Below are 9196 nucleotides of genomic sequence, written 5' to 3' on the forward strand. Positions count from 1 at the left end.
TGGTTTCTCCTGCTAGTCCTGGTTTCTCCTGCTAGACCAGATTTCCCCTGAGTGATGCCTCTCAGCAGTTCAAACTATACTCTGGGCCTGCCGTTTGTTGGGTGCGGAGGGTGTCTATTGGGAACCCCAGCACTCTATTGTTTTGATTTTTTCCGCTTGCCCCTCCCCCAGTGCTGGCTAGACAGGTTTCGTTTTCGCCGCTAATGGGAGGGGTAGTTGAAGGTCAGGTGTCTCTAGTTTTCCCCGCGTCTTTATACAGGCTTGCTCTGATAATCCCACCCCCGGAAAGACTAGGAGAGATTTTATGCGAATTCCCCGCTGTATGGGAGCTGAGCTGAGTAACACACACCTGTTTTATTGTTGCAGTCTGTCAGAGAGTGGTGGTGGTTACTTCAGCTCTCCAAGATGGTGGCCGCTGGTTTCCTTGGTGAAGTTTCCATTGTGGGGGATAGAACTGTACCGCCTCTTTCCCCGTCTGAAATCCTGAACTCAGCCTGGGGCTCAGCCGGCAGGATTCCACAGAATCCACAGCAACGTTTCTCCCTGCTTCCTGGTTGCTTCTTGGTGGTGCCCCGCCGTTTGTATCCGCGGGGCGGGCCGCGTGGATCAGTCAGCCCGGATCTCTGGTCGCACAGTTGGCTCGTGTTTGAGACTCAATTACCGGACCTCGGTGCTGGAAATCCTTCTTCTAGGTTTCGGTGCACCCCCATTTTGCTGTAAGTTCCTAACAAGATAGTTTTTTGTCGTTCTAACTCGTTATTCACCTGCACAGTGGCGCGTTACATGGGGTGTGATGCACTCTATTTGTGGCCATCATGGAGTCTCAACAGAATCTCATATTTTAAGGAGTTTACATTCTAGAAAGGACACAGAAAATAAACAACAACAAAATACACACATACACACACATTCACACACAACTAGAAAAAAAATTAACTCAAGTAAAATATATAGGAGTACTGAAAGGGAGGGGAAGGATGTTGCTATTTTTTGCAGGCTTTCAGAAGATGGCTTGAAAAGTTACCATGAATTAGAGGTGCGGTAAAAATGAGCACTTGGATAAATAAAGCTTAAGAAATATCATGCAATTGTTATGGTTTAGATGTGGTGTCCTTCAAAATCTCACGTGTAAGACAAGGCAAGAAGGTTTGGAGGAGAAATGATTGGGTCATAGCCTTAACCACCTAATCAGTGAATTAAACCTTTGTGGGATTAACTGAGTAGTAACTGGAGACAGGTGGGGTGTGGCTAGAGGAAGTGGTTCACTGAGGGTGTGGCTATGGGGCATATATTTTGTATCTGGAGAGTGCATACTCTCTCTCTCTCTGATTTCTGATAATGATAAGAGCTGCTTCCTCCACCACATTCTCCTGCCATAATGTTGAGGCTTCAGGAATGGAGACGGCCTTCTGTGCACTAAGACCCCTGAAACCATGAGCCCTCAAATAAACTTTTCCTCTTCTACAACTGTTCGAGTCAGGTCTTTTAGTCACAGCAGGGAAAAAGCTGACTAAAACAGCAATTTACTGTGTAAACTAAAAAGAATTTTGTTTCCAATTAGAAATAACAGGAACTTGTTGATTTGGGGATTTGTATACTGCAATTCTAGGGTTTTACGCATTTCCTGATCAGAGACTCATTTATATTAAAAGTATTAGTATTCAACCATTTCATGATAATGCCCAGCCAGATCATAGGCAGACCTAAGTGAGGTTTTATCAAATTGCATATACTCCTATGACCCTGAAACTCTAGAATGTACTCTACAGTGTAGAAAGCAAATGAGATCAATTTAACTCCCTAATATGTTAAATATTGCCATCTTGGTATGTTGTATAGTTTTATTTTTAAAACAGCTTTACTGAGATATAATTCCCATACTTTACAATTAAGACATTTAAAGTGTACAACTCAAAGGGCTTTTTGTACATTCATAGAACTGCACATCATCATCACAATTGATTTTGAACATTTTCATCACCATCCACCTCCCAAATAAATCCCGATCCCTTAGCAGTCAGCCCTACTTTCCATTTATCACTGAATTCTAGGGATCAATTTCATTGATCCCTGAATTCTAGGCCAAACACTTAACTACTTTCTGTCTTTATGGATTTTCCCTTTCTGGACATTTCAGATAAGTGGAATCATATAACACATGGTGTTTGTAACTGGCTTCTTTTATTTAGTTCAATGTTTTCAAGGGTCATTCATGTTGTAATGTGTAGTAATACTTTATCTCTTTTTATTGCCAAATAACATCCCATAAAATATTTTAAAAATTTATTCATTAATCAGTTCATGAATATTGAGATTGTTTCCACTTTTTGCTATTATGAAAAATACTGCTTAAACATTCATGCATAGGGGTTAGGGTTGTGGCTTAGTGGCAGAGCACTTGCCTAGCATGTGTGAGGGACTGGGTTTGATTCTTGGCACCACATATAAATAAATAAAATAAAGGACTATTGATAACTAAAAATTAGAAAAAAAAAAACACTCATGAATAAACTGGGTGCAGGGACACATGCCTATAATCCCACTAGCTCAGGAGGCTGAGGCCAGAAAATCACAAGTTTGAAGCCAGTCTCAGCAACTTAGCAAGGCCTTAAGCAACTTAGTGAGACTCCAATGTTGCTCAGTGGTTAATCACCCCTGCGTCCAATCCCTGGTATGAAAAAAAGTACATAAATTTATGCGTGGGGATATATTTTCATTAATCTTGGTTATAAACCTAGAAGTAGAATTGCTGGATTATGCGGTAACTCAGTGTTTTAACTTTTTGAGAAACCTCCAGAGTACTTTTATAGAATAGCTGTTCCATTTTAAATTTCCCAGAATAAGAGGATTCTAATTTCTTCTAATCCTCCTTAATACTTATTATTTTCTGTTTGTTTGTTTGTTGGTAGATATGTGATGTGTCTTAAGTAGTATCTTCTCATTGTGGTTTTGACTTTGCAGTTTTCTTTTCTTTTTCTTTTTTTTGGAGGTGCTGGGGATTGAACCCAGGGCCTTGTGCATGAGAGCCAAGCACTCTACCAACTGAGCTCTATTCCCAGCCCCTGACTTTGCATTTTTCTAATGACCAAAAATGTTAAGCATCTTTTCATATGTTTATTGGCCATTTGCATATCTTATTCAGATACATGGCAATTCAAATTCTTTGATGATTTTAAACTAGAAAATCTTTTTTATTATTGACTTGCAAGAGTTCTTTATTCTGAATATTAGAGTCTTATCAGATTTATGGTTTTCTACTTTTTCTCCAATCCTATTTTCTTTTTACTTTCTTGATGCTATCTTTTGCAGCAAAAGGATGTTAATAATTTTTTAGCTTATAAACAAAGGGAAATTATTTATCACAGTTCTAGAATCTGAGAAGTCTCCAAGGCACCAACAGATTCAGTATCTGGTGAGGAACAATTTCTTAGTCTACAAACAGCACTTTCTTGTGCTGAGGCAGAAGAGCTCCCTTGAGCATATTTGACAAGGCAGTAAGTAGTCTTTTGACTGAGGACTCTGCTGCCACGATCTAATTATGTCCTAAAGGGACCCACCTCCCCAAACTACCACCTGGGGGTTATGACTCCAACAGGTAAATTTGGGGCAAGGGGACACAAACATTCAGACCATAGTATTTGTCAATTCAATTTATAGGTAGTAAAGGATTTTAATTTTGATAAAATTTAATGTGTCTTTTTTTTCTTTTGTCACTTGTGCTTTTGATGTAGTAGCTAAGAAGGCTATGAAGATTTATTCCTGTTTTTCTAAGGACTGTTTTAAAAAATAGTTTGGGCTTTTACATTTAGGTAATTGATCCATTTTCAGTTAAGCTTTAGTTTTTTGTTTTGTTTTTTCCATTTTCAATGTTGCTATGGTTTGGGTGTAATTTCAATGTTCCTTCAAAGATCCATATTTAAAGGCTTTGAAACCAGGTGGCAGTATTAGAAGGTACTATATACCTTTAAGATGTGGGGCCTATTTTCATTAGGGACATATCCTTTAAGGGGATTTTGCCCCGCCCTCCACCTTGGTTTCTAATTCCTGTCCTGAGATGTGACTGCTTACTCTGACTTGTGAGTCCACCAATATGTGCCACTCTTGCCAAAGGTCCAAAACTAGGGGCTGCCCAATCTTAGACTTGAGCCTCCAGAATCATGATCCAAAATAAACTTCTCTTTACTTCCTAAGTAACTTGTGTAAGGAATTTTGTTATAGTGATGAAAAGCCAACTAATATAATTACCATTTGTCAAAAGACTATTCTATCCCATTGATTTTTTTTAGCACCCTTTATGGAGATCAATTGAGCATAAATGAAAGGAATTATTTCTATATTTTCAATTCTATTCCACTGATCTGTATGATTATCTTTATGCCAACACCACCTAACTTTTATTCCTATAGCTTTGTAATAATTTTTGAAATTGGAAAATGTGAGTCTTCTAACTTTGTTCTTTTTCTTTCAAGAATAAAATCAACCAAATCATGCTATATGCCTATATGAATATAATCACAATAAAGCCTATTTTATGTGTAATTATGATGTACCAATTAGAATAGATAGAAGGGAAACCAATATATTAGATGAAGATTGGGGGAGGGAAGAGGGAAGGAAAATGGGAAATATTAAGGAATGAAATGATGCAAAATATGTTGTGTGAAAGTATGAATATGTCACATATATTTATGTATCAATAAAATGTGCTAATAAAAATCATTTCAACTGTTCTGGGTCTCTTATAATTCCATATGAGTTATAAAGATCAACTTTTCAATTTCAGAAAAAAAGACAGCTGGGATTTTAATAGGGATATGTAGATCAGTACAGGGAATACTGTTATAATGATGGTATTAAATCTTCTGATCTATGGATAGGAGTGTCTTTCTCTTTATTTTTAGTGTGACTTATTTTAACAATAATTTCTTAGTCATTTTCTTCTTTTTGTTGTTATTATGAATTGTTTTCTTATTTTTTTCAAATTGTTGATTGTTGTTAGTGTATAAAAATATAATTTTTGTATATTGACCTTATATTTTGAAGTCGTGATAAAAGTGTTTATTTTAATAGATCTTTTATTAGCATTTTCTATATTCAACATAATACCAATTCCAAACAGAAATAGCTTTACTTCTTTTTTCAAATCTGGATGGTTTATTTTATTTCATTGACCAATTCCCTTGCTAGAACCTATAGTATAAAGTTAAAGTGGTTAAGAGTGGACATCCTGTCTTGTTCCTGATCTTCTAGAGAAAGAATTTGGCCTTGTTCTTTATGACATTAACTGTATTTTTTTTCCATAACTGCTCTTTATCAGGTTGAAGAAGTTTTCTTATTTTCCTAGTTTGTTCAAAGTTTTCATCATGGAAGGATGTTGGATTTTATTAAATGATTTCTCTGTGTGAATCTGCATTCGGTTGATTATGGTTTATTATATGAATTTACTTTAAGAAATAAAACCAAATTTGCATTCTTTGGATAAATTTCACTTGATAGTGTTATATAATTCTTGATATGTTACTTTGGATTTGATTTGCTAGTTTTTTTTTTTTAGGGTTTTCATCTATACTCTTAAGAGGTATTTGTTGTTTTTCTGTCATTGTTATATCTTTATTTGATTTTTGTCTCTGTATAATTCTAGATTGTCTATACTTTTAAAATAAAGACTAGGCCTGACATGTGCATATGGCTCCTGTGTAATGATGATCTGTGTATGCACATGTACAGATTTGACCATGCATCAAAGTGTTGGCTAAGTTTTGATGCCTTTCAGCCCAGTAGAGGATCTGGGTAGGCCTCCATAATCCTAAAACACAACCATAATAATTACAAATCACAGAGACAAAAGTGTTCATACTTTCTATCTGATTAAAATACCATATTATGGTTGAATAATGTATTTGTCTGCTTGTACTTACTACCAATGTCTGAGCCTTTTTCTTCCCGGCTGCACAGCTAATCTACATTTTCCAATTTCCCTTCTTTTCAATGTATTGATGAAGCTGGTTTTGGGCTAGTATAATATGTGCATAAGTGATATCACTGTTTTGTGTTATACTGGAAAGCAACATTGCTCATTTACAGAAATGTTTTAAAATTAAGACACTCTGAATTAAACTCAGTCTAATGCAAAAATGACAATTACAATTTTAGATCTGGAAAACATCTCACTGGATCGCTTATCCTAAGGTTTTCAAATAACAAACATTCCATGTGTTCCATGTAATAAGAGGAATCAATGGAGAAGATTTAGGAACCTGCGAATTTGACTGGAATTTTAAAATTTTTTTGATTTTAAAAAGGAAAACAACTCTCATGGTACAAATTTGTTACCAAATTTTAATATATGTATTACCAATGCATTACTATGTGTTTTCATTGGTTAACCTAATGTTTAGTAATTATAGTACATAAAGTTTATATAAGGAATTGATATTAACGAAAAAAAGAAAATATGAAATATAGTGGGCTAGAATGTGTGCATGCATATGTACATAAGGGTTCTAAGATTTTTTACTTGAAAAAAAAAGGATTCCACTGCTGAAGTAGTAGTATGAAAACCACAGATAAAAACCTGTTTCTAAAATAGGAAACTACCAACAAGAGTAAGAGACTTTCTCAAGGTTACACAATCATCCAAGTGCATCTCCATGTTGATGTGATAGAGCTTCCAGTATTCTGCTTGCATAAACACCCAGTAGTGAGTGTTTAGCTATTTGGTAATTAGCTGATCCTATCAGGAGTCAAGTTATTAGCCAGATATTTTTCCTTGAAATGGATTTTATTTTATTTGCATGTCCATTAATATATATATTTTTTTGGTACTGGGGATTAAACTGAGGAGTGCTTTACCATTGAGCTACCTCCCCAATTTAATTTTAAACATTTCTGGAAATGAGCAATGTTGCTTTCCAGGTTTTTGATCTCTCCAGGTATAGCCAATGATTTTACCCCCAGGGTCACCTTTAAAGGAATTATTAAACAGCGACTTGATATTGCACATACCTTTTTATCTTGCAATATGAACTCCAAGACACTAACTGATCTACTGTGAAATATAAAAGTGTTTTTTATTAGCCTTATTAAATGAACGTAGTTCTTTGCTCACTTTATTAAACTGAGTGATAATTCTTAAGATGTGAACTTTAGGTAGGTTCTATTGTAATATCTAATCATAATCATAAGAGTTGTAAATTTGTTTAATGGACAAAATGTATGCTTTTTCTATTCTGTACAGCTTTGTCTTTTTTAAATATGAAGTACTTAAATGCACTTACTATGATAGGAAATATGTGTGCCTTCTAGGATTTGTGAAATGGTCTCATGTTATTCTGAGGAATTTGTTTTGTAAGCTATAGTTTTCCCTTCTATCCTAACTCAATAACAAAGGGTTTACTTATAATGCTGTAGTACTTTAGTTTGAGAAAATGAGTTTGACTCTGTACTGAATTTAGAGGTTGAGAATAGCAGCATTTTAGCAATTTTAGCTAAATGAAGAGATTTCCTTCTTATGTTATTTCACATTCTTCTATGCTAAATATTATATTCCTTAAGAGGACTATTTGTGCTCTGAGAATTTGTGATGTTCATGTGCTACGTTTTGAGAATAATTTCAAATTGGACTTGATTTTCTTATATCCAATATACGTCTGGATAATAAGGCTGTTTGGAAATATCTTTCATTTCAGCGATTTTTAACGTTGGGAAGGTAAGTTCATTAAAAAGCAGTCTGAAGAATTTACATTTTATCTGTTATGTTTTAGTTTTATATTATGTTTTGTTGTTATGTTTTATTATGTTTGTTATGTTTTGTAGATGTTTTGTTTGTTTGTTTTGTTGGAAGTTTACTTGGTCTATCCAGGAATAAGAAAACTAATTGGAGATTAGAGAAATCAGCTGATAACCCACACTGACAATATAATATATAATATTGGCAGTAGTAATATTTTGCCCTATTTGACAGTAAAAATAATTGATAAAATACTCTAAAAAAAAAGAGAGTTATACTGGAAAACTTCCAGAGTGACTTTCTTTTTGCTATTTGGTAGGAAGAAGATTCCATGGCCCTAGAGAAGATTAAGACCACAGGTGTAAGGACTGGATATATGAATTTCTATGTGGAGTACAGTTTCATTTACCACAGTATCCACCAACCAGCCTTGGACTATGATAAGAACATAAATGAAATCTGAGCTTAATTTCAGTAAAGGGACATTTTGGGGTTGTTTGTATAGCAATTACATTACCCTAATCAATACAAAATATACAGAAGCAATATTTTAGACTAAACATTTCAGTGTCCTCTCAGTGATGTTGTACTAGATAGCTGAGGTAACTTCCAATTACTTTTTTATTTTGTTAAGGTCACAAATGTGCTGGTAGCCAATGAACAAAGACCAAGATGTTGTATCTTCAGTATATGCTCTGAACTTTACTGAGAAGCCAAGAGGAAGCCTTGTGACGCTCACTGATGCCTTAGTTCAGACACCTAGTGTTTCTCTGGGTTAATTTTATAGAGTACCTTTATAATTATGTGCCTAGGCTGCATGCTTGGCTGTCCCAGGAAAAAAATGAGTAAGTAGGCACAAATTATTAAAATAAAGAAATTCCTTTATTCCATCATGCTTTCCCTATTAGTCTCTGAAAATGTACACTGCATAACTCCTTTCTAAAATCTTTGCATTAGTCAGCTTTTCATCACTATGACCCAACATACATAACATGAACAACTTAGAGAAGAGAAGATTTATTTTGGTTCATGTTTCAGAGGTTTCAGTCCATGGTTGGCCAGCTCTATCACTTTGGGCCTAAAGTGATGCAGAACATTATGGCAGAAGGGTATTGTAGAAGAAAGATGCTCATCTCATGGCAGCCAGGAAAGAGAGAGTATAAGGGGTCAGGGACAAGATATAGTACCTAAGGGCATGCCCCAGTGACCTACTCCCTCCAACCATGCCCCACTTGCCTACAATTTCCACCACCTCCCTGTAGTACATATAGCTTTTAGTGAATTAACCCACTGATGAGGTCAGATCCCTCATAATCCAATCACTTCCCAAGAGCTCAACTTCTGAATCTTGCTACATTGGAGACCACACTTTCAACACATAAGAGTTTGAGGGACATTTTAAATATAAACCATAATAGTCTCCTTTCTACCTTTTTAAAAATTTCTAAGCAGACTAACAATAATGAT

The sequence above is a fragment of the Marmota marmota genome, unplaced genomic scaffold, assembly GCF_001458135.2.
Source record: "Marmota marmota marmota unplaced genomic scaffold, marMar, whole genome shotgun sequence".
Taxonomy (NCBI): Eukaryota; Metazoa; Chordata; class Mammalia; order Rodentia; family Sciuridae; genus Marmota; species Marmota marmota.